Source organism: Macrobrachium rosenbergii, chromosome 10 (genome assembly GCF_040412425.1).
Source record: "Macrobrachium rosenbergii isolate ZJJX-2024 chromosome 10, ASM4041242v1, whole genome shotgun sequence".
Taxonomy (NCBI): Eukaryota; Metazoa; Arthropoda; class Malacostraca; order Decapoda; family Palaemonidae; genus Macrobrachium; species Macrobrachium rosenbergii.
The window spans coordinates 25,230,053-25,256,552 of NC_089750.1; the positions used below are offsets into that span (position 1 = coordinate 25,230,053).

The following is a 26,500-nucleotide window of genomic DNA, read 5'->3' on the forward strand; positions in this document are numbered from 1 at the left end:
ATCCTAGGCCGAGTGCAGAACAACAACGACTTAACCATCCTAGAATCCATAATTATCAGGAAGACTGTGCCGTCGTTAAATACTCAATCGTCCTCAGTGAAATTGTTTATAGCCTAGTTTGGGCAACTGGTTTTCCTCACTCTGTTTGTACTTATTTATGTTAGTCTTGTTCTTTCTTTCATATAGGTAGGTTGTTTTAAGATTTTAGTGAACTCCTTTTACTCATTATTGACTTGTCTTGGAATGAGGTGTTTTGTTTTAAATATTTTTACTACATAAAGAGCTGTTGCCATTGCATTAATTTGTTATTGATGTTCGCAAATTATATTATATTTTATAGCCTTGAAAATGCGACTTGGAATTCGTCGCGGAACGTCGGCATTGAAAATAAACTGTAGATGATGAGGATGCCTTTCCCTACTGCTTCCTTTCGTGATGTATATATATATATATATATATATATATATATATATATATATATATACTATATATTAGGACCTCATTCAAACTGCATGGTATCTATAGATACCATCCAGTTTGAATGAGGTCCTTTTAGTAATTTAGTTAATGCACAGAACAATTGTGTATGTGATAAAGTTAATATATACGTATGTATACATATATGTGTGTGTTAGTGTGTGTATTAACAGATAGTTAGACACAGAGATAGATGCATAGATAGAAAATATATATATATATATATATATATATATATATATATACATATATATACATATAAATATATATATATATATATATATATATACATATATACATATATATATACATATATGCATATATATAGTAGGGAGTACGGATAGGAAGAACAGTCAGCTCATCATTGATATATTTATTAATAGGTGCGCTTCGGGATCACCCATATCCCATCTTTTCTGGCTAAAAAGATACAAAAACACTAATTAAAACTGACAACAGAGCTTACAAAATTAAAATGCTTTAAAGATTGAAAATGACAATGACAAAACAAGAAATAGATTACCTTCAGTAGTAAAGTCCAGAGGATGAAAACTGAATAAGAGTAAACAAGAAAGGCCGGGGGTGGGGTTACTGTAGTACTACCGTTTTAGGAAGAGACTTTGCCCCTCTTAAACTGACCATTAACCTTCTGACTTCAAGCTCCCATTGTTTGCGCCTGTTATCAAGCACGTGTACTATAATAGAAAGTTCTGAATGAAGTTTTGTTGCCCCACTTAAATTTTAGATAAAAAAAAAAATTCAATATATGAAAATGATAGATGCAAGAAATTTGGAAACCTAGATGTGCTTTCATTTTCAGTTTTGTTTATTTGGATGCTGTACTGAACAATGTTCTTGAGTTACGTCATCTACTATAGTTTTTTATTACTGTTCCTTTGCTGTTATCGAAGTCATATAATTGTGATATAGTTTTGAGCTTTTGAATTGTTTTCGTGTATGCCGTGATCCGTCTTTACCTCCTTGCTGTATCAAGGTTGAATTTTTCACTGTGCAGCTATAAAATAGCTCATAATAAATATTCTTTAAATATTGTTACACCCATATATATATATATATATATATATATATATATATATATATATATATATATATATATATATATATATATATATATATAGGGTGTAACAATATTTAAAGAATGTTTATTATGAGCTATTTTATAGCTGTACAGTGAAAATTCAACCTTGATACAGCAAGGAGGTAAAGACGGATTACGGCATGCACGAAAGAAAGCAATTCAAAAGCTCAAAACTATATCACATATATATATATATATATATATATATATATATATATATATATATATATATATATATTTACATTTATACAGTATTAGATTTACCTGTGCTTTTAAAGCACTGTCATATGATACTCATCACTGCTGTGGCATTTCTGTTATATGTAGATTTTTAAAGATATTTCTGCCACTTTCTGTCGAAAAACAGATCTATATTTCAATTTATTTCAATTTCAGTGTTCAACAGGATATCACACAACAAGGGAAAGCAATAAATTTATTTACAATCGAAGTATGAGGAGACATTATTTATGAAGAATCCTCGTCAGAGGATGCTACATCGATAACAAAAGAATCTATATATTTATCAATGCAAACATCTCTTGAAGCGTCATCTCTTTTATATCTTCGGCATGTCTCACATCATTAGCCCAGTTGTCAGAAGATATGGATTCAATTGCTTCTTTGACCAAAGGAAGCAGGTCTGATTTTTTAAAATGATTCTTCTTTGCCACGTATGATTTCACCTGCGCCCATATCAGTTCTGTTGCATTATACTGGCAGTGATATGTAGGCAGCCTAACCACTATGTCCATGATCTCTTGCCAGTCTGTCAATCACGTAATCATTTTCTTTACATGAATGTCTTTGCAACTTTACTAATTTTTTATTAGCCAGTCTTTAACTTCATCCTTTTGGCAGACATTGTCGGAGGTTTATTAATTCGAACTGAATGATAAGAAGCGTTATCCAACACTATGATGGCAGATGGCCCTATATTGGGAAGAAGCTGGGTTTTAAACCATTTTTCAAACGCTGCAGAATTCATCTGAATTTCTAGATTGCGTATCCCTGGTCAGCTGGGTGCTTGATCATTGATAAAAATATTACCCAGAAATGTGGTTAATATTGCAACCAATATTGTGATTGTGTCTACTTACTCTCCAATGTTATTGATGTACAATTAGAAGGAATAAATCATAGGTAAAAATTTTTATTCTGTCACGCCTCTCTCTCTCTCTCTCTCTCTCTCTCTCTCTCTCTCTCTCTCTCTCATTTTTTTTTTTTTTGCCCAGCTAGTGGAATAGTAAGCGGAACCATAAAAATGATGAACATTCTTTATGATTAGTTTTCTGACGAATATACAAATAATTTTTAACTATAATACACAACTGTGATGTAGCTGTCCTTTACGGATTCAAACAGAATTAGAGAAAATGACAAAAAAAAAAAAAGAAGACTGTCATCCTCAATCAGTGCAGTGCTTATACCTCTGGCAACACTAAACCCCGATATATAGTACTTATCCTATGTTTATTTATTTGTGTTGTTACATTAATTACATAATATCTATATCACGGATCGCTACTATCACAATATTATCATATAAATAAAACAGGTTAATTTGCAGCAAAACAACAAATACAAACGCTATTACAATGATTGTTTACGATTTCGTGCGTCTGGTAGCATGCTACGGGTGACTACCGTCTGAAAACCCTCCGGATTGTGGTAAGTGTGAGGTCTCATCTCGGCCGTAATCAAAGGGTTAAGGCAGTCATGATACTACAGGATGATGTGTTTACCCGAACTTCCGACCTGCAAGATGCGAATGCCGTATTTGGAGTAGATCTTTACTGTCACAGCCAAAGTATTCGTAACTACATCAGGAAAGGAGAGAAAGCAGCAACTGAATAATCTCCAATGCCAACTGGCCAGCAGAGGTATGATACCTTTAAAAATTTTATGAAAGCTGAGACTGCGTTGTATTTGTTCACTGTATTTGTTCGTTGTTTCTCTCCACGTGCACGTGCTGAACTGTCCCCTGTCCCATGGAATCGCTAAAGCAAACAAAATCAGGTCTCTAGGATAAAGTAAATATTTCCTTTTCCTTTTCCCGTAAGCACGTGGGATTTCATTGGCAGAACATTTGCCCATACATGGTAAACTAAGAATTTTTTTTTGTGTACTCGTCATATTCTACCAAGTTTTAATTTTGCTCTTTTGCAATAAGCACATTCTTTCTCATTGCATTTTATGCATATCTTTTTTTCTCTCTCTCTCTCTTAGCCGAGGAGCCAGCTACATTGTTTCTCGCATTTAATTGTGTATATTTAGGAGGAATTGTTCCTATTTGCCTAGAGCAATACCATTTTTATAATATTTGCCAAACTCCCAGCATCTTCATTCATTCACGCATTTAATTGCAAATTCTCGAGACTATCGCTTCCCATTTGCCCAGAACAATTTTATAACATTTGCTGCCACAGCCCGCAAAAAGCATTCCTTCGGGCACTGTAACTATTTATGTGAGCAAGTAAAAATTCAAAAGCGTATTAAGTGATATCCAATTTTACGTAAGCCTGTTATTTTAATTCCGCCAGCTCTGACAATTCTCTGCAAATCATTATTTAAGGCTTGCGTTCAACCTTGTGCTAATAAAAATAAATAAATAAATAAAATCCAAGTCCATTCCGAGACCTTACATTCGTGTATTTCACACACATCCACGTCCTTAAGAGACTGATTATTCCAGTTCATTAGAACAGCTTTGAGTCTTACGGACCCCAAATCGCTCATTTAGCACAAACCCTGAGTTCTCAGGAACCCAATTAACCGCGTTCAACATGCACAAACCCTCGTTCCCCAGAACGCCTTAATTTCACGCTACAGCCGGCCAAGTCCGTGCGTAACATAAAATCCAGTTACGTCTTTCGAGACGCATATTAAAATTCGTTCACCACGAACAACCAAGTCTTATTCAGACATATTAGATTTTAACTAGGTCTTTTCAGACATACTGATTATTTGTCTTGTTCAGACATATCAATTTTCATTCTGAACAATTGAGTGTTTCAGATTCGTCTTATCCAGACATATCAATTTTAACAGTCTTTTCAGACACCCTGAGATTTGTCTTATTTAGGCATATTAATTCTCGTTCATTCAGAACAATTGAGTTTTTCAGACCCCTGAAATTTAGTCTTTTCAGACAACTTGAGTCTCTTCAGACATAATGAGCCTGTTCCCTCGAACAGCCCTGAGTCTTCTCAGACATGTTTGATTCTCTAACGGGTCAAGCCCATATAAGCATTATTCCAAGATGTCTACGACATCCAGAGCCCAGCAAAATGAGGACTTCAAATTCTACATGTCCTCTGTAAAGGACATGGGACTATCTGGACAGGCCCTGGGGGAATGGGTCCAAGAGAGGGTAGACGGTGCCAGGGCGGAACGAGAGGCAGAAAGAAGGGCCCAGGAGAAATGAGAAGTGGCAGAAAGACAGGAGAAGGAGAAAGAAAGACAGGAGAAGGAGAAAGAAAGAATAGCCCAGGAAAAATGAGAAGAGGCAGAAAGGCAGGAGAAGGAGAAAGAAAGAATAACCCAGGAGAAACGAAAAGAGGCAGAAAGACAGGAGAAGGAGAAAGAAAGAATAGCCCAGGAGAAACGAGAAGAGGCAGAAAGACAAGAGAGGGAGAAAGAAAGAGCTCATCAGCTTGCAATGGCGGCTCAGAGCGGGCGCAGCACCCCAGCGCTCTCTCCACATTCAACCCTCAGTAGTGTAGGTTCCCTCATAAGAGAATGAGACGAAGCTGAGCCCGAAGCCTGGTTCGACCATATTGAAAAGGTCCTGATGACCTATCAGCCCTCTACTGAAGTGTCTCTGATCCTGGGACAGCACCTTGAAGGGAAAGGTGCGATTGCTTTCAATGCTCTCCCTCCTGAGGATCAATGAAATCTTGCCCTTGTCCACCAAGCCATTATAAAAACTTTTGAAATAACTCCCGACTGTTGGAGGAAAAGGTGAAGAAATATGCCCAAAGAATCAGGCCAAACCTGGTCTGAGTGGATCTTTAAAAAGACCCAGGCCTTAAAATGATGGCTAGAATCTCTCAAAGCCACTAGTTTGGAGGACATCCTCGAACTCTTCCCGCTCGGGGACTTCTTTTCTGCCCTGCCAGCTTTCGCCACCCATCTCTGCGACAAGGCACCTAAGACAGTGGTCAAGTGCTGTAGCTGGGCTGACACTTGGGACAACAATCATCCTCATCTTAGTTCCCATGGAAGAAAACTATATCCCTCTGTGCCTGCCTCACCCAACTCTCAGCACCCTCTCAAACATGGGCAAGCCCCAAAGGAACCAGTGTGTGGACATTGCAAGAGAATAGGGCACCCCACTGAACAGTGCCGTTTCAAGGTTGAGGCTCAGCCAGAAAATCCTTCTAAGTCATCAAATGGGACAATGCCCCAACAAGTCCTGGATGAAAAGTAAAGGGCCTGCTCCCTCCACTGGGGCAGTGCCAAGCAAAGATTATAGCAGGAGCTATTTCCCTGCTTGCAAAGTTTATGGGCACTCTGCCCAATGGGCAAAATGCCCTAATAAATCAAGTACACCTGCCATTGCTTTGGCAGTTATAAATTCTAAGTCTTTCGTCCCTCCAGCTGAAGGTCCCATATATGTGGCCCCCCCCTTCAAGGTAGCTACCCAGCATGACAGGTCAAGGCATTTGATGACTCTGGTGCACAAATTTCCCTCATAAGGAAAGACAAGGTTCCCTATGGAGCTAACATTAACAGACATAAACTCGTCACAATTGAGGGTATCAATCAATTTAAAATGATACTTTTACTGTTCAGTTGAGAGCCACGAGACCTCATACATCCAAAATCTGCAACCTTGCCATAGCAAACTACATTCCTGGAGGTTATGACCTCCTCCTGGGACAAGACTTCGAGTCTCCCTCAAAAATACAACAACCTGGGTTTCCAAGCCCCTTAAATTATTCATTAGGTATGAGTAATTCTCAAGAGCCTCCATTCATTCCACTGCCAGTGCCACCTGAGTACTCTGTGCAGTGGCCACCTCCTTCCATGCAGATTTCAAAGCCCAGTCCTGTGCAAGGCCCGGTCCCAGTGACAGTGCCAAGGCACCCAATCGATCTACCTCCTGGAGATCCCAAAAATGATTCTCAATCTCTGCCAGTGCCCCTTGAGTGCACTGAGCAGTACCAAGCTCCATCCATCCCGAATGGCGAGCAATCTCCAAATCCTGTACCAGTGCCAGTGCCAGAGCACGCCCCAGATCTCCATTCAAGAGATCCCAATTCGGATCCCCTCAAAGGTGCGACCTCGCAACCTGTGCCTGAGCTGGTTATTCTAACCTGCGAGCCTCCCACACCCTCCAGAGGATCTTCCTCCTTTTCCCAATCCTCTGCAGACACGAGTGTGAGTAAGGATTCTGCCACACCTCAACTGGCCGCTGAACTCAAGCATCTGCAACGACTTGGGGCAGAGCCTGTAAAGAATGCCCCTGCTCTGCCCATCAAAGAAGCCGACCCGGGTGGCACTAAGTTGTGCTCCTTGGACTTGGTTCAACCGGTTCCCCCTACCAAGGAAAACCATCAACCTAAAAGAGGTCCACGGAGGAAAATCATGGGTGTAGGCAGCTCTAGATCACCAAAAGAGAGCCACTGAGCTCCTTTGGCACTAGTGCCTAACTGGCTAAGTGCCCAACCCCTCTATCCTAAAAGGATAAGGTTAATAACAAATGGGAAAGTCTCTGAAGAAACTCAAAAGGGGCCTGCTTCAAAGGGCACTGCAGGGGAGTGGTTATGCCACTGTGCTCACAAGATGATAACAGGTCAACAGCAGGATAACTCCTATCTGCAATCAAAATTACACATGGTTACTTAGCTACAGTAAGGCGGTTTGATCAAGGAATCAAGGAATTGCACATAAGGTGCTTAGAAAAAGACTTGATTCTGTTAACTATGATTTGACACAATTAAGTTACACTTCACTTCACTGATTCGTAAATTAACACAAAACAAAATAAAAGCAATACAGGTCTCACTGTAGGTATATCGCACTTTGAAAGGAAATGGAAAAATAGGAAAATATTAACGGGCGTGACTGACATAAGAACCTTGACTCTGGTACATTACCTTCGTCGGGAGATGGATTCCTCATCTTCGGGGGCACCAACGCTGGAGGGTAGTGTTAAAGGGATTAACTACAAAAGCAACCTAGGCTCTGGACACCCACGTGGGACAACAAGCGGCAGCTCAGAGAAGCAAGGGAGGATGGAAGTGTCCTGGGTAAGTTTCCAGCGTCTTTAAAGCGTCTAAGCTTTTCTAAGGACGATGCGCCCATGTGAGGCCTTTTATAACATCGGGATATTACGATCCTGGTCCTTGTAGGTGGCAGTTTATGGCAGCAGGACCTCGTTTTCTATAAGGGTCTCGCACATGGGGTGTGGTGGTGCCTTGGCCCAGGTGTTCAAGATGGTGCTGGTCACATCGGTCAATTGCTAAGCGCAGAATTCGCTTTCTCTTTTGACTGAGGCGGGATTAACATCTCTGACCGAACAGCACCTGAAATCAAGGTCTCTGGGCAGTCAGTTGGACAAAGAAAAGGGATTAAGAGCTCACCCAAAAGGGGTAGTGGTGAGAGTAGTCAATAGGGGCAAATTTTACCCACAGCTAACCCTTACGGTTGAAATTAAAACAATGGAAATTTTTTCAGTAGGATGTAAAATGTTCTTATATTGTATCTTACTCTACTTCTTGGAGGATGAGATGGTGTGTGCGAGGTTTACCTCATTACACCTCCTTAACCCAGTTGACATTCACACCCTAGATCGGGTTGGAATGGCTGTAATCAAGTTAGCTCATCTGACAAGCTACCCTTTGGATTACATTATTCTAAATTTCAATTTATCTGCAAAAGATCAAAGCCAAACCACAACAACAAAAATCACTTATGACACATACTCTACTCGCAGAATTAATTATGCTGCTGATAATACTAATAACCTCAGTTTAAAATGACACTAAGCAGCATTTAAGGAAAACAAAATGATGTGAGATTGTTCTTAATTGCTAACAGATCCATACATAACAATAATGGGTTAATAAAGCTTTTTCTTAAGATACTCCATAGACTTATTAGTAGTAGACTTCAATCACAAGATCATGCAGTCATTTTGCCTTGAGGAAGCAGTACAACGAAGTAATCGCAGACTTATTAGGTGATGCCATGACACTTAAGCGTGACAGTTCTGTGCCATTCATGGCATCATAAATATGAATGTCAGTTTGCACTGTTATACTTACATGTGACATATCAGTACGTATTATTGGCTACTGGGAACCAGAGGTTCATAAATTACAAGGAAAGAGGATAGTAACAAGAAGGAAATAACTTACCACTTTGGGGAGCCATTAATATGGCAGACTGATAACTTGGCACTGTGCCATATTGGCACTCATACGGGAAGGGCCTAATGGCTCCATTATATATAATTTAAAATATACCATACCTTTATATGCATGAAGGGAAAGTCAAAGGACTTATGATACTTGAATATCGAATATCTGGCAAATTGCACTCTGCATAGGCAGGGTGGGAAGCAAGGTGAAAATGAGGAGCCTTTATAAGGCTTCGCAAATGGATTCACGAATGGGCAAGGCTGCCAAAACTGTTAAATTAAGAGATTTGGTAAGGAAACAATGCAATCACAAGAGGTAAAAAGAGAATATTATGTAAAGAAATTAAATTACAATGTTATAAGGAAAATAAAACGGGAAGAAATCTGGCATTCTCTTCTGGATAGAGGTGCCAAAGTCCTTAGTAAGATAAAGGTGAGGTACTGTGCCAGATTGACATTAGTACCAGGAGAGGTCAAGACTCTCTTTAGGCTACGAGAAATTGTCTACAACTGTGATTTCTCTTCTGTGGACCTCTTGTAGATCGATGGTTTGACTTAGTGGCTCAGTGGAACCGAGTCCAAGGAAGATACGTGAGTGCCACCTGTTCCGGTTTCTTTGACAGCTGAAACGGGTATTCTTGGCAAGTTCTACCACAAGTCATCGCTGTTCCTTAAGTTCATTGGCCAGTTGAGATATGGCAGAACCCTTACTTTTAATCGAGTCTATGAAGGACTGGGAAAGAGAGGAAGAGGTCGTGGTGGGCATGAGAGGCTCACAGGTCACAATGACCAACTCAGGCACGGGTTGCGAGGCCGCACCTTTGGGTGAGTTTCTGCTGTGTTCGGAGGAAGCCAGAGGGGACTCGAGTATGCTTTGGGTTGGCTCTCTTACTGGCACTGATAGCCATACCAAGCGGGGGGAAGAGAGGCATTCTGGACTGGGATCTCTCGAAGGAGATCTATGATGTGCTCTGGCACTGGCACTAAGGCAGAGCCTGGCAGAGGAAGGAGATTTGAAATTTGCTCGGATTGAGCTAGGCACTGCTAAGGGTGCTTAGGTACTGGCAGTGGATTTAAGGCAGGTTTGTGAGGCTTATTCATGCCTGATGATGGGTTTGGACCCCTGGATTGTCATAATTTAGAGGGGGACTGGAAGTCTTGCCCCAGGAGGATGTCATAACCTCCAGGAATGTAGCTTGCTATTGCAAGAGTGCAGATTTTGGACTGTGAGGTCTTGTGACTCTCAACTGAACAGTAGGGAGTATCAGTTTAATTTGATTGATACTTTTCAATTGTGACAAGTTTACGTCAGTCAGTGTTAGCCCCATGGGGAACTTTGTCTTCCCTTATCAGGGAGACTTGTGAACCAGAGTCATCGAATACCTTGACCTGGCGTGTGGAGTAGTTACCTCAAGGAGGTGCCACAGATATGGGACCCTCGGCCGGAGGGCCTAAGGATTTTGGATTTGTAACTGCCAAAGCAATGGCAGGTGCACTTGTTTTATTAGGGTATTTTACTGATAGGACAGAGTGCCCATAGGCCTTACAGTCAGTGCAATAGTTTCTGCTATAATCTTTGCTTGGCACTGTCCCATTGGAGTGAGCAGGCCCTTTGCTTTTCATCCAAGAGCCAGATGTGGCTCGTTGGGGTGTTGTCCCATTTGGGAACTTAGAGGTAGTTTCTGGCTGATTCTCAGCCTTTAAGCTGCAACGTTCAGTGTTGTGCCCTGTTCTTTTACAGTGTCCACATACTGGTTTCTTTGGGGGGTCTCCATTCTTGAGAGGCTGTTGCTTTGGCAGAGTCTACCTCTCTTGGACCCATATAGCCAGGGTTTGACCCGTCATTTCCATTTTCTTTCCAACTTCCAGGTAGAACTTGTAGTCCTCGTTTAGAGAGGATCGGGTCGAATGAGACATCTTGCGAGGATGCTTAGGTGGGTGTGTCCCTTGGCTATGACAATAAAGATTTAGGGAATGGAGTAGAGGCCAGTGGCGGTGCTATTTGCAAATAAGAGTGCCCCTTCAGGCACTCAGTCTGATTTTGACCCGAGTGACCTGGGTACGTTTGGAATGAACAACAATGACTGCTCCGTGGAAATTAGGATTGTGCTAAAAAAGGTGATCAGTATATCTAAAAGACTCATGGTGGGTTCGAATGAATAGGTTTGGGAAGTCACGTAAGGACTTTGGGTTGTTCGAAATGAACAAAGATTTGGGAAGTCACATATGGACCTCAGATGGTTCGAAATGAATGGATATTTGGGGAAGTCAAGAAAGGACTTCGGATGGTCCGAAATGGACGGATATTTTAGGGAGTCATGCAAGGACTTTGGATAGTTCGAAATGAATGGATATTTGGGGAAGTCATGCAAGGACTTTGGGTGGTCTGAAATGGACGAATATTTGGGAAGTCATGCAAGAACTTCGGGTGGTTTGAAATAAGCGGATATCTGGGGAAGTCATGCAAGGACTTCAGATAGTCCAAAATGGACGGATATTTAGGAAGTCATGCAAGGAATTCGGGTGGTCCGAAATGGACGGATAAGGGGTCCCATAAGGATGTGGAGTGTTTGAATGAACGGATAAGAAGTCTCGGATGAACTTGGATGATTCACAATGAGCGGGTAAGGGGTCGTGTAACGACGAGGATTGTTTGAATGAGTGAACGGATAAGAAGTCTCAGATGGACTTGGACGGTTTTCAATGACCGGATAAGGGGTCCCGTAAGGACATGGATTGTTTAAATGAATGGATAAGAAGTCTCGGATGGACTTGGATTTAGTATTATGGTTAATGCAAGCCTTAAATATTGATTTGCTTAGAGACGTTGGTGCTGTCTGGCGGCTAAATGATAAGGCTTACATAGATGCGAATACTGCTTAGAATGGGTTCGAATATACAATTAAATGCTTGAATGAATGACTACGCTGTCGTCACAGCGAATATTATAAAATTGTATTGCTCTGGGCAAATAAGAAGCAGGAGCTTCTAATTGTACACAATTAAATGCGTGAATGAATGCTTATGCTGGAGTCACAGCAAATATTACAAAATTGTATTACTCTGGGCAAATAGGAAGCAGTAGCTTCTAATTATACACAGTTAAATGCGTGAATGAATGCTTATGCTGGCATCACAGCAAATATTATAAAATTGTATTGTTCTGGGCAAATAAGAAGCAGTAGCTTCTAATTATACACAGTTAAATGTGTGAATGAATGCATATGCTGGCGTTACAGCAAATATTATAAAATGTAATGTTCTGGGCAAATAGGAAGCAAGAGCTTCCGAGGGTACACAATTAAATGCGTGAATGAAACAATTTAGCTGGTTTCTTAGCCAAGGATAAATGCATAAAATGTGACAAGGAAAAGATTGTGCTTATTTTGAAATGGCCGAACAATAGTGGGAAATCGTTCGTCCGCCCTTTTACTGAGTGCGGTTTGAATAAGCAAGGATCTTTTCATGACTCGTGTTGAGGAATAAATGTTTCACATTCGCTTTCTTGGGGATGCGATATTAATGATTTAAAGAGGCGATTCCTTCATGTACAAAATTCCTGGGCTTATGTGGCCCTGAATAAAAATGAGGTACAGGAATAATAAAGATTTCTAAAAGACGAATTCGGGAATCATGTTAATTAGACTTCTTGCACTATCATTAAGGGTATCAAGAGGGAGAGAGAGAGAGAGTGGGGGGGGGGGGGTTAGCGAGTAAAATATGCTGGGCTAAGTCTGGGGTTCTTTCTCTCATCTGGGAAGTTTCTTGAATTTATGAATGAAATAGGGTGCATTTTCTCACGGCTTACTGACAGGGAAATAAAACGGAATGAAATGGAATTCACCACGTACTGCGCTTCATTGAGGAATTAAACAAATGCAAGTGCTGGACACAAATTTTGGTTCTCGTGGCCTGAACAAGGTCTTACGCCATTATAAAATTTACTCGGCAAAGGAAAATAATACGCTTGCCTAACGAATTCCTAACCTCTATGAGAGAGAGAGAGAGAGTAAAAATAATAACTCCAGCGATACAAAAAATTGCTGGGCAAGTAGCCCTCGTGGCTTCTAACGTGTGCCTAAATAAGTTTTTGAACAGAAAATTGCCTGAATCACATGGAGAGGAAATACCCACACTATTTCCTGTTGAACACTTCGAAATTCACTTTTCACGTTAGGTAATTAGCCTATCGTGAAAGGCATGCAAGCTATCATGCTTTAGCTATCAAAGCGTGTAGAATGGTTAATAACTCTCTCTTCTCTATAACTGGTTTGCATGCACGTGGCCTAACAAATTCCTAACTCTGTTTCAGTCACGATTTTGGTTGTACTTAACATAAAATAAAAGATAACAACACTGTACTTACTGTGGAACTGGATCACTTTTGTGCTTATAAGGGGAATTTACGCTAGTCAAAGGTTCATTTCTAATCTTGCAACCAGCTTCTAGCAAAGCTATTCAGTTGATAATTGTGATTGCAGGGGCTTGCAAAGGAGCAATTTGCAAGATGATCTGAGCATCAGGTCGCCACTGATATGGGTATAAGCTGAAGGCTGCGGTAACTTACCTTGGGCAGTTGAAATCTGACTCTAATAATAGGTTCAGTTAAAATCATATACAAAGAGTTCAGCTAAGGGCCGTCTTTAAAGGGAGAAGCTACTAGGTAAACACTTAGGTTTCACTTAATTAATTATATTTACATTAGAAAAACACACATATCAGAAGAATGGAAACATATAAAGACAGGTGAATAGAGTCCTGTCTTAGGATAAGGTTAATAACAAATGGGAAAGTCTCTGAAGAAACTCAAAAGGGGTCCACTTCAAAGGACACCGCAGGGGAGAGGAACAGAGGTTATGCTACTGCGCACACAAGATGATAACAGTTCAGCAGCAGGCTATCTCCTATCTGCAATCGTTAGCACATGTGGTTACTCAGCTGCAGTCAGATGGTTTGATCAGGGAATCGAGGAATTGTACAGAAGGTGCTTAGAAAAGGATTTGATTCCGATAACTCTGATTTTACACACGTAAGTTACACTTCACTTCACTGATTCGTAAATTAACAAAACACAAAATAAAAGCAATACAGGTCTCGCTGCAAGTATATCACACTGTGAAAGGAAATGGAAAAAATAGGATAAGATTAACAGCAACGTGACTGACCTAAGAACCTTGACTCTGGTATGGTACATTACCTTCGTCGGGAGACGGATTCCTCGTCTTCGGGGGCGCTGGCGATGGAGGGTTGTGTTAAAGCGATTAACTACAAAAGTAACTTAGACTCTGGACACCCACATGGGACAGCAAGGGGCAGCTCAGAGAAGCAAGGGAGGACGGAAATGTCCTGGGTAAGTTTCCAGCGTCTTCTTAGCTTCTAAGCTCATCTGAGGACTATGTGCCCGTGTGAGGCCCTTATATAATGTCGGGAGGTTACAATCCTGGTCCTTGTAGGTGGCACTGTATGGCAGCAGGACCTTGTCTTCTATAAGGGTCTCTCACGTAGAGTGTGGGGGTGCCCTGGCCCAGGTGTTCAAGGTGGCGCCAGTCACGTGGGTCAGTTGCTAAGTGCGGGAGCCGCTTTCTCTTTTGACCGAAATCAAGGTCTCTGGTCAGTCACTTGGACAAAGAAAAGGGATTAAGAGCTCACCTAAAACGGGTAGTGGTCAGAGGAGTCAATAGGGGCAAATTTTACCCACAACTAACCTTTACAGTTGAAATTAAAACAATGGACATTATTTCAATAGGACGTAAAATGTTCTTATATTGTATCTTATTCTACTTCTACTTAGTGTGAATGCAGAATCGTTATATGTGGTGGAAAATTGCTATATCGGTGTATTGAGCTATAATGTTTCAGCCATTTGGTGTTCAAAGGAGATCCAACCGACCCATACTCTTGCTAGGCTATATAATAATTATTAATTCCTGATCTTGCTTTTCCTTTGGGGAACTAACTTACAGGGTCAATCCTATCCTAATTCCTTTAATATATCAAACTACCAACCTGTTGCTTTAACTCAAATCTATCGTACTCCATCTAGAAACATCCCTTCTCTCCTTTTATCCCCAGTGTCTTTTCTAACGCCAAACTCTTTGGGATCTTATTTCTGGATCAAGCTGTTTTATCATGTGGAACTTCAGAGCGATCTTTTGCTAATACTGTTGCTGCTTCTAAGTTATTCAGACTCCATGCTTATGGCTATATTTTATCTCTCAATAAGCGACTTGTCAATGAACTCCAGTCTAATTTCCTATTCATGCTTTTCCCAGTGATTCACCTTTCCATATTGCTACTTCCTCCTCTTTCCAATCCATTTGCCATTCGTGTTTAAACTAGAATTGCTCTTGTGTGTTTATTGAGAGGGTTTCTGAATGCGTTTTTCATAACTGTCAAATTTAGTGACTCTGGGAAAGCTTCTACAAATCTCTGTCTTCGTTCCAATGTCGTTCTTTGATAAAAATAAAGCTCAACCTCAGACAACCGTCATAATTTTTTGTGTTACAGCTTCTTCTGTGAAGAAATCACGTGGTTCAAGTAACAAAGTTTGCTCCTTAAAATTGTTGATTTTTAGTGTTGAGGCTTCAAATTCGTTTTCTTCATATTTTATATAAACCGCATCTGGATCTGTTTGAAATATTGCTCTTTACTGGACTGACTCAAGGGCAACCCAATACCGGTTCTCTTTACTGGAAGATGGTTACTCCGTATTTTTTTTTAGGCACTAAATCATAATGTTCTGTAGAATTAAAGATAAAGAGAGCTCTTCTCCTCTCAGCCGGTCTAGTAGCACCATCAGAACATCACTTCTCACCTTTACATCGTGGAAATATGAAGTCTTCGGTCGGGGGATGCTAGTTCTCTTGCTCACTCCCGTTTAACCCCCACCAAAGAAAAAAGAAGTTGAAGGGAAATTGAATTGCCACTTCTGTCTCACTTCTTGTCTGTCTCTCGCACATTAGTTTTACCCAAAAACTATTTGACCATAATTAGGCTTCAGTATTTGCCCCACATGATCATGGATGAGATATAAAATGATCCATAAGTGGATTTTTTTTTTTGTAGTGTTGAGAGGACACTTGAGAACTGTATTGCAAAAACTGGAGCTCGAGATTCATCTCACGAGTGACAACATAGACTATGTTTGTCAGTTTTGTGGAAACTAAGATTTTTGTTGCAAAACTGCCATTTTGAGAACTGGTAAAAGTATGCATACTTTTTAAGTGATTTTGATTATATCGTGCACATAGCTTCACATGAAAAGACTTGGATAATTCATAAGATGGTGCAGGGTTTTCAAAAGTTCAATTTTAAATCTTCGACAATTGCCGTGCAAATGAGGCCCTTAGAATATCTTGTGCACACCTTAATAACGGATTTAAATCATATTGTGCGAAATTTTGCGCTTGCAATGATCATGGTTTTAATAACATAATCCATGTTTACTGACTATTTTTCTGGAAAATCTCAAAAATTCTTTTGAGATTTCTTTTTTCAAAACTTAAATTCTCATGATTTTCTCTTGTGCATATAATTATCAAGTGACTTTATTATTCTGCATATAGCTTGTTAGGATATAATTCTGCATATAGCTTGCACCTAACATATTACTCACCTTGGGAGAGTGATAATGGTGCGAGGGGGATGCGTCATGCATTCCTGATCTAGGCGTTGCTCTTGTTGTTGAATCTTGAATCTCGTAAGCTTCCATTTTTCAAGATTCATGGTCATCGCTCTCCCTGAGGTTTAACAGGACTCCTTTTTTCCCCAACTCCTTTTCCGTGTTTCCATCAAACCCATCAAACCCGTGCTAAATAAAGAGCGTGTTGCCTCTGCATTTGAGAGAGAAAGAGAGAATAAAAAGATGTATTCAGTCATCCTTGCCTGTTTGACCACTTTTACGTATAAGGAGACCTGCTGATGATTAGTCGCCTTACAGAAAGGCAGGTTGCTGATAATGCAGCTGATTACTGCATTTTTCAAGTCATGTTTTCTAGAAACCGTAAACTGGGCATTTCTTTCTTTTTTTTTTGAAAGAGAAAACGAAGGGATCACAAAATAAATTTTCCCAGTGATGTGAACACGGTTTGTAATCAAAAGAGAAATTGGATTTCATACCTCAAAGAAATGGAAAAGCTAATTTAAAGTGATTCTGATTCTTAGGTCTGATGTTTGATTCCTTTACCCATCTTTCATTCCGCGCATTAAATCTAAACACTTCAAAGTAATTCCTGCACACTAACCTTTGCTAGTATTTACCCTCATTCTGTAGAATACCAGTATAACTTCCCCTTACCCTTATTAACTGTTCATCTTACGAAAGGATTCATAGAATGTGATGAATCTTTATGGGAATATTCAGTGGCTCTGTTAGCGTATTGAACATGCGAGCATGCTTTCACATGCCAATGACTGTAATCACAGCTCTGGTTTAAAAAAATCTTGCAGTTTAAAATGTTCTTGATAACTGCAGGTAATTCCTCGTAGAATTATAAAAATCAAACGTCGAGCTTTCATTTGCTTGGCCCTGGAAAGGTGTGCTCCCGAGTCTTTTCCTTGCTTTTTTTTTTTTTACCTGTAGTGGCTGTTAAGGGCAATCCATCATGCTAATTGAAATGGGGGCTGGCGCGTCCCTCCATTCTCTTCTTATGGTCATGATTTATTAGCCTATAGATGGCAATGGTTACCTGGAGATCTCCATTTTTTAAAGCCATACGTGCGCACAGCGATGTGTGTATGTTTGTACTTTTGCGTGCATGAATACAGAAAGAGAGAGAGATAGAGAGAGAGAGAGAGAGAGAGATCGCGCGAGAACTCTATCTGGCTCGGAAATGGGGAGTGGCTGTTCTTTTGTAACGGCCATTCTGACTTGGAGGAGACAGCCGAGACTTGTTCTTCGTTGCCCCTCCTTTAATGAACTCATTACGCCAGCTATGGTCAGGATTCACTGACAAAATGTCATCAGATATATCAAGGATGAAGGTGTAAGGAGAAAAATTTTTATTTTTCAAAATTATTTTTACAAAAACAAAGTATTTTATATGGTTGTTAGACTATATTTCCATTTAACCCTTAAAAATTCTTTAAACGAAAACGGTGTTTCTCGAATGTTTTGGTATCGTTACCCCCGGCGGCAATGGTGTGGTAGATCACCATTACCCCTCTATTGTAATTTCATTTATGTGAAGTTATAATATAAAGGAAAGAAAAATATTGGAATGCTTAATTCCTAGTGCATTTTATATGTAACTTACATAATTATGATAAAAAGTAATTATTTACTTCTGTATTATTTCTTTATTAATTAAGTTATTTATTCATTTATTTATTATTATTTATAAATTTACGGAATTTTACCCCAAAGAACTATTACTTTTAGAAAGTGCGTCGTAACCCCCCAAAAACTGCTTCATTACCCCCACGGGGGTAATTACCCCCAGTTTGAGAACCACTGAACTAAAACCATACCAAAAACTTCACACTTCTACTTGGCGTCACTGAATTAATTACTGGTGATTAACGCTTGTTCAGTTTGAAAGGACATATGATCATGATCATTATATCCAAGTTGCAATTTTATACTAATTAAAAACAGATACCTCAGTTTTTTTTTTTTTTTTTTTTTTTTGATCGCAAAGAATAATGAATGAATTAGAATGTTTTACTGCACATTTACTTTCACAGAATCTTGCGGATAAATGGGCGATTTTTGTAGTTTTATTTAAGGCGGTATTTGCTGACTTTGTTGAAATGTTGTTCATCTTTGACTGGTGTTGTTGTTTTACTATTAACTGGTGTTATAGGACAAGTATCGCTAAATCTAAAGTCTTATTGGGTATAAAAAGTTTGGACAAAAGGCGGACCAAATTGAAGACATAATCAATGTCATATTGACATACAGGGACCCACGTGGGTCTCTAGGTAGCCCCCTATCTTTTATATTTCCCCACCATCAAATATTCTTATTCATAAAGATTAACCAGAATAAAAGAAAAGAATATAAATACTTAAAATATTAATTTATAAGTACAGATTAAGTTATACCGATTTACAATGATGAAGGTGCACAACAATAGGAATTGTGAAGTCTGCAGGAGGCAAAGAAAGTTATAAAACTACGGACTGATGAGGACTTGCACATAATTCAGCTGCCGAACTCTTTTTTTTTTTTTTCTTTTTGCTACCAACAGTAGTTTCTCCAGATTATTTTTTTTTACCTTTTTTCTATTTATGTTCTGTCTTAGTTCCCTCGGTTGTGCAGTGGTAGTTCATAGATAATTTTATTAGTAACTTAAATTTGCTGGAATTAACGTTAATAATGGTTGAGCCTTACATTCCTGATTTTAAATTTTTACATTTTTAAAATTTTATATGCTGTAGACTTCACAATTTGTATGGTTTTGTACTCGCTTAATTGTATCATTTTTGCTTATGTACTGTTTCAACTTATGTAGTTGTAATATTTTCTCTAATTTTGGTCAAATTCTTACTGGGAAACATACCATTATTGTTAATGTTAATGTCTGCATCTGCAAACCTTGTTCTGGATGAATTTTTTCGGCTTAAATACAAGTACAGCCAAATGTTAGCAAAATTCACGAAACTTCCACAACTTAATGACTACAAGAAGAGTTTTCGGTAATTGTGTTCTCTGACATACCAAAGTCCTATTATATGTGTAATTACAAAGTCAGTGAATGTCGCCAATTTCATTGTATTAAAAAAATAAGAGTAAGCTGCCTGTACAGTATTATCGTGTAGGTTAAAAAGTCGTGATGTAAAACACGTTAGTTTATCTTTACATTACTATCGTTTTCTGTTGAAGATAAAACGGTTTTCTATCATCAATGACTAAAGCAAGAAGCAATGCACAATAGAAATCACGTAACACTAATCTGTGTTGACATGAGATTAAAAAGTGTCGTTTGTTTATATCATCTCGCAAAATATTAGCAGATTGGAATGAATTGGAACAAGATGTAGCGCGCTTTAAAACCAGGGATATGAGGAAACGACTCTCCCGTATCGGGCAGCACGGCCATCCCAGCTGTTAATAATGATGAGCTTTGTAAGGTCTGTGCTCGGACTCAAGGTCTTTGGATTCTGTAGACCTTGGAACTTTGCTTGAAATCGCGAATACGCATAAAGAAGTCCCATATGGTTTGGTCCCATATAGAAAGCATTGGAGCAAAAATATTATTTAAGACCTGTATGTAGAAGGTATGACTAATCACAGAAGAGGCAGATGAAGAATGTTTAGGTAGAAAGAAAAAAAAAAACATCAATAGAAAAAAGGGAGGATATTTGAGGAAACATTTATACTGTATGAAAGACCTCGGGGCAAGGGACGCCATCGACGTAGAGAAAGATTTGAGTTAATTAACATGTGAGACCGAAATCTAACTTCCGGGGGGAAAGGCAATGATGACTTTTATGACCTTAGCGGAACCGAAAAGGAGAGCACAGATAATTTATTCACTTGTAAAGATTTAAAACAAAAGAGACTTTAAAAAAAAATAGAATATTATGCTAGATAAGCACGATTTAACATAGTAAGCGCAAAAATATAATGACAAACGACTAAAGCATCGAGAATTAGCAAAATTGATAAAGAAATAACATTCAAAATTAGAGAGAGAATGTTCCACTTCATTATCTGTAACATCCTATGTCCAGCACCTGGCCTCTAGAATCTAAGTAGAGTGGCCCCGTAAAGTTGGCTGTTTCGAGCAAGAAGGAACTAGGGACCAGAAATGTTGACATGTAAACAGTGTTAAGGACGCTGATAAAAATAAAAATAAAAAATAGAGGAGGCTGTCAGTCCCGCAAAGAAAAATAGTATAATGACGGTAAAAAAAAAGGGGGGGAGGGGGAGAATGGGCATCCCGAACGAACTGTAAGGTCTGTAAGGTTAGGTATGTGATAAGCACCTTGCGCGAACACTTAGAGGAGAAAGGGTCAGTTAACGTCGGATTGATTGATGAGGCCATTGGTTGATAGAGTGGCGGTACATAGAGGAGTATGCTCATGTAAATAATATACTCTGTTCAAGGTAAAAGTATCTTAAGGAGAGCGGAAACAGAAGTGGCAGATAAAGTAAACAATGATTATTACGAAACCACCAGGAACTTTAGGGATGTGAAAGAAAAAAAGAATGTGTTTTGTATGGTAAACCAGCTTCTGGGAAGCTGGTGAATAAATAAGGTGACCTTTGATCCCGAGGTGCCAGTTTGACACGAGATATGCAAATTCGGGATATTAAAGATAACTTAGGAAATGAGGAGGCAAGTATAAAGCGACGGAGAACATGAAATTGTATATTTATCGGAGTAAAGTAGAAAAAAATGGTGTTAAATTTGGGTTAGGGAAAGGAAAAAGAAGAAAATTTGTCAAGGAATAGATATCAGAAAATTAAAGATATTAGGGTAATTAGGAGAACTCAACATAAACAGAAATCACTGTGATTAGAGGCACATTATTACAAAATGAAGATTTCTAGAGCTAAGAGTTATCTTTTTTTATGGATAAAAAGACCCTTAAAGTAGGGTACTAGAGATAAATTGGTAAGAATCATAGCAACCTCAAACGCGAGTATATTAATTTTAAAGCAAGGCAAGGACGATATCCCTGTTCCGTTTCAGTAAATAAAAGTCATTTACATGTAGACATATTATATGTATATATATATATATATAGAGAGAGAGAGAGAGAGAGAGAGAGAGAGAGAGAGAGAGAGAGAGAGAGAGAGAGAGAGAGAATATATATAATTTTATATATAGATATATATATATATATATATATATATATATATATATATATATATATATATATAATTATATATATGTGTGTGGGTGGGTGTGTGTTGTCGGTAACTAACTGGAACACGTGAAGTTTGCATGAAAAAATGACAAAAGAGGATAGTTATGGCCAGTTTAAATATAAGATATTTTCAAAAGGACTGGTGAAAGCACAGAGCTCACGAACATACAAGCAGTTCAAGAGTGCCGTGGACACCTGCGAGGAACAAGCAGAACTTTTTTGACAAAGAGAGGGTGTGCTCTTCATCATTCTTGTTTTTGCAGGATAGGTAACCTGAATTATTTGTTGTCATTTGGACAAGGCTTAAGGAGTCCTTAAAATCTGTGCATTTTATATATTTCCTTTGAAAGAAATAAATCAAGTCAGTACATTCCTAGGCTGATATTCATGTTCTTATCAAATATTTATTTTATAAAAGGAGACTCGGTTGCATTTCTGACATGCTATAATGGTAGACCATTTCTTTTAGTGCCTGTCCAATTAATATCATAGGTATTACCTCTAATATGCTTGTCTTGTACATTTTTCATGCAGTTCGACTCTCATTTCCATTGATTTACCAGTTTGACCAACAGGATTTGTTACATCAGTTTCATCATAATTCATTGCCACATTAAAACTTGAGTTTTAAACAGATGGGGAATATCTTTGAAGTTAGTGCAACATGGCAGGAGAATTAAGTTTTTGAGTTATGGGTCCCTCTTGTTATTGCCTAAAAGTCTTTTTTTCTTCTTCCCGCTGTCAATATATTGCTTAATAAAGTTTCAGGATATTTTAATGTCTTGCCAATATTCCCAATGACGTACTTCTTCATCAATATATTCAGGGCTACATCCATGTAATGTCCTTAGAAATACAGATTTGAATAATATATTTTTTTAACTCTATTGTTGTGACCCAAATAAAAATGAATGTATGTAGAAGTATTTTTGGATTTTCTGTATGCACTTAATTTTCAGATGAAAATTGTAACAGATCATCATTGGGTCCTTTGGTGAATAATGATACTACATCGAAATTCAAAAGCTTGCAACCACTGTTAATTTTAACATTAATTAATTTGTTTAGTCTACATTATAACTCAGATTAAAATCTGAAATGATACAAATCAGTGGATGGTGAATATTTCGATACATTGTAGAGCGAATAATTGCTCTAGTTGGAAAATTTATCTTAATGCGTTTTTATAATTCTCCGCAAATACCATAAAGTTTGCGAATTCACACAAAAACTGTTGATTAGAAGTTCATTCCCCTGTAGCACTTCTTTCACGTTTTTGCTTGAATTATTGTTCACTCTGTCATCTGGAATTTTATTGACCTAAGTTTGCGTTTTTATTACCTGAAAGGCAGCTGAATTTTTGTATCATTACTTTTACTTAAGATTAACAGTGCACCAGACTTATAGGTTTTCGTCATTTGTATTTTTTGGTCACTTTTTAATTCATTTATGGCTACTGTTAATCTTATTGGGCAATAAGAATGTCAGATTTTTATATTAACGTGATAATACCCTTAATATTATTCGCCGCTTCACTAGAAATGTGATGATATTTTTCAAAATTACTCAGACCTTTCGTCCTTTCCACATTATTCACGGCTCTTGAAGACAACCCGGAATTTAATCCGTAACCCAGGCCACGGATCGTATTTTGATCCAGATATTTCTAGCATGGTGGACGATGCAATCATGACTGGTGTTGATGGTCAGAAGGGTTCTTAGTATCAGCAATTTCATTATGTTGTCATAATTTTGTTTTATCTAGGACGCAACAATTAAGTTATGAAGTCACCATCCAAATTAATGTTTTTAAAAGCATTAGGTGTAAATAGCCCTAAATATATTGATAATTTTTAATTGAATTGACCTTAAGCCAGCACGGGTTCTTGCTTCTGGAGCAGCCCGTAAAATTGGTGATGAAATAGATGTTGTGAAGAATAAAGACAAAAAATCGAGATTTCCTGATATTGCAGTGGACAATGAACTGAAAACGGCAAAAGGCTTTTGTAGATAATAACAATAGAGACACACTATGAAAAACGTACTTGAACTGCCGTACTGTAATCACTTTGAAGATATTCCCCAAACGGTTGAAGATCTCATGTTCATGTAGCGTTTAAAAGTAATAATACAATAAATAAAGCTCCGATAAAGAACTCTTCAGACAGTAGCAAAGGATGTGTACATAAAAAAGTTCCGATGTAGGTAATTCATGTGACAAATTCTACGTTGGTCAGGCTTCTAAATCACTGGAAAGGAGAACTGATTCAGTTTTGTTAGACGATCAGTGCTCACTGCTTGTTCTTTAGATCTCATGTGTTCATTGCTCTTGAGAGGTACTTGACTGCATGTTCCCTCCACTCTCTCGCATATATATGGATCTGGAGCACTCCCAAAGATGCTGTATATAAGTTTTAGATTCGCGGCTCATCCAGTTTGATCACTCCTTCATACCATTCACATTCAGACTATGGAATCTCCTGACTACTTCTGTGTATTTTGGATCATTTAACCAGATTCTTGGAAATGAGTAGTGTATATCATCCCTTAAAATATAGAAATATGCCTTTTTTTATGAGACTGATGAAAATCTCTAATGTGGTGAGGGGAAATGGTCATCCATAGAAAAAGTGACGCTTGTCCTATGACGAGACCTACCTTGGTTTGGGGTATCTTCAGCCAATTCTTTTAGGAATATAAGCTACATTGTCATAAACCTAGTTAATAAACAGTTTCTTGTTAGTAACGCCCAGGTAGAAACATGTACAAGACATGGGGGAGAATAAGCCTAAAGTTCAAATGTGCATTTATTTATTCATCACTGTAGTCAGAGAATGGATAAGGGTTCTTGAATACATAATAAACAACTGGATCTTTTCTGAGTAATACGTACAAGCAAGTGTCCATTACGGATTCATGATAGCCTGTTTCAATTAATTGAAATCTATAGTATAAAATTTGTATGATAATGAATTAAATAAAACGTGATTGACGACTCAACACCAATTTCTTGAAAATTAACCAGAAAAAATAGCGCAGAACTAGTCTTTTCGCTTAAAACTTTTTTTGCTTGTAGCGCCACCCAGTCATGTCATCGATTGACTATTAATATTTTAGAGCATAGGATGATATGCTCCTCGACGAGGACAGTGATATGGTTATGTAAGGAATTTTTCAGTTTTCCAGTATCGGCTAAAGCTCTGTGCAAGTAACTCGTTTGTCATGCGATATGATTTATAATCACTTAATACACTGGAACAAATTTCTGTTAGTGAAAGCCATTTTTATTTATAAATATTAATTTGGTTAGTATAATATCTATCCTGTGCATCTAACCTAGGCACTTTTCATCCATATGATCTCCAGATTCATCTCAATTCCTTCGTATCAAAACATTTGCCATAACGCTGGCAGCCACATTCTTATCCCGTCTTTACTATTTTTTTTAACGCCATTCTGGTTCAGTGACCTCCCTCTGTGGTATTCAGCCTTATGTCGCATGCGTTCTTTTGTTTCTTAGATTTTAAGGACCCTCCTTTTCAATACCTTTTCTACACCATACAGTATTATCATCACTTTCTGTGTCCATTACCAATTTATGCTCTCTTTTTATTTACCCATCGTCTTTCGTTCTCTCCGAATGACTAAATCATTTTGAAACTCTCTGATCATTATTTCAATGCACACTAACTTTTTTTTTATGAATTTCTCTTTGTATTTCTACTTCTCTGCCTTTCAGTCCTTCATATTCCACTTGTAATATTGAAAGAAGAATCTGAAAACCTTCTCCTTTTTTTAATTTGTTTTGCTTTCAACATCCACACTTCACTATCCTTGCATTCCACCTAATGGCTTCCATAGACACCTCATATTTTCCAAGTCTTCTGGTTTGGCTGCTACTTTTCGTCCTTTACTTTTGTTATTAACTTCTCTTCTCATTCTACCACCATTCATTACATTTACTTCTGTCTGTTTATAAGAATCAATAGGTTACATTCATGTTATCAATTTTCATTTATCTTGATCACATTTACTCTTAATTTTTACGCTCCTAATACAACTTTGAAATTGTTTTGCTGTTCTTAACAATATATCTTCATCTTCACCAATCAAAAGTGTTCCCTCGGCTTCCTCTTGACTTAAGAACTCCCAGCACTGGCAAGAGGATTCTTGGACTCATAATATTCGTTTCTGGGTTTTGATTCCAAGAATCCTTCATATCCTTTTTTTCATATTTGGGTTAAGTCGTGTGGATTCTTCCATATTTGTAAATATTTTCTGGCTTGGTAAATAGAAAAAGGTATACGGCTGGAACTGAGGTTTTTATTTGAAGTTATTAGTGTGAGCTGTGGTGGAATCGTTAGTCATTCAAAAGTGCTCAGACCTAATATGTCAATATTTTTTATAGATAATCTGTGATATCAGTATTTTTTATAGATGATCTGTGGATTCCTGGGATAGGTTGGGATGGTGATGACTGCATTTTTGTAATACTCTTATTGCATGATGTACCTTTAAGTACATCATGCAATAAGAAGACAAATCTCTTGAGCCAGAAATCTCTTCATTTGGTAAGGAAACGCATCAAATTGAACAGGTTTACTAGAAGAAAATGGTAAACAATTACTGGATGGTCTTCATTGGAATGAAGTGCACACCCCATTGAAAAAGCTTAACCATATTCAGGGGATAGTTTTCTTTAAAGTGCCATTAAACTTTTCATTTCAAAAACTGTT

General features: G+C 38.2%; 1 protein-coding gene across 1 annotated transcript in view; it reads left to right on the forward strand.

Moving 5' to 3' along the window:
- Nucleotides 1–2,463: 2,463 nt before the first annotated feature.
- Nucleotides 2,464–26,500, forward strand: part of LOC136842564 (transmembrane protein 45B-like) — a 45,400-nt gene continuing 21,363 nt past the window's right edge. Inside the window, exon 1 of the mRNA XM_067110030.1 lies at nucleotides 2,464–3,459. The gene's annotated coding sequence lies outside the window, so the exon portion shown is untranslated. The remainder of the gene's footprint in view (nucleotides 3,460–26,500) is intronic.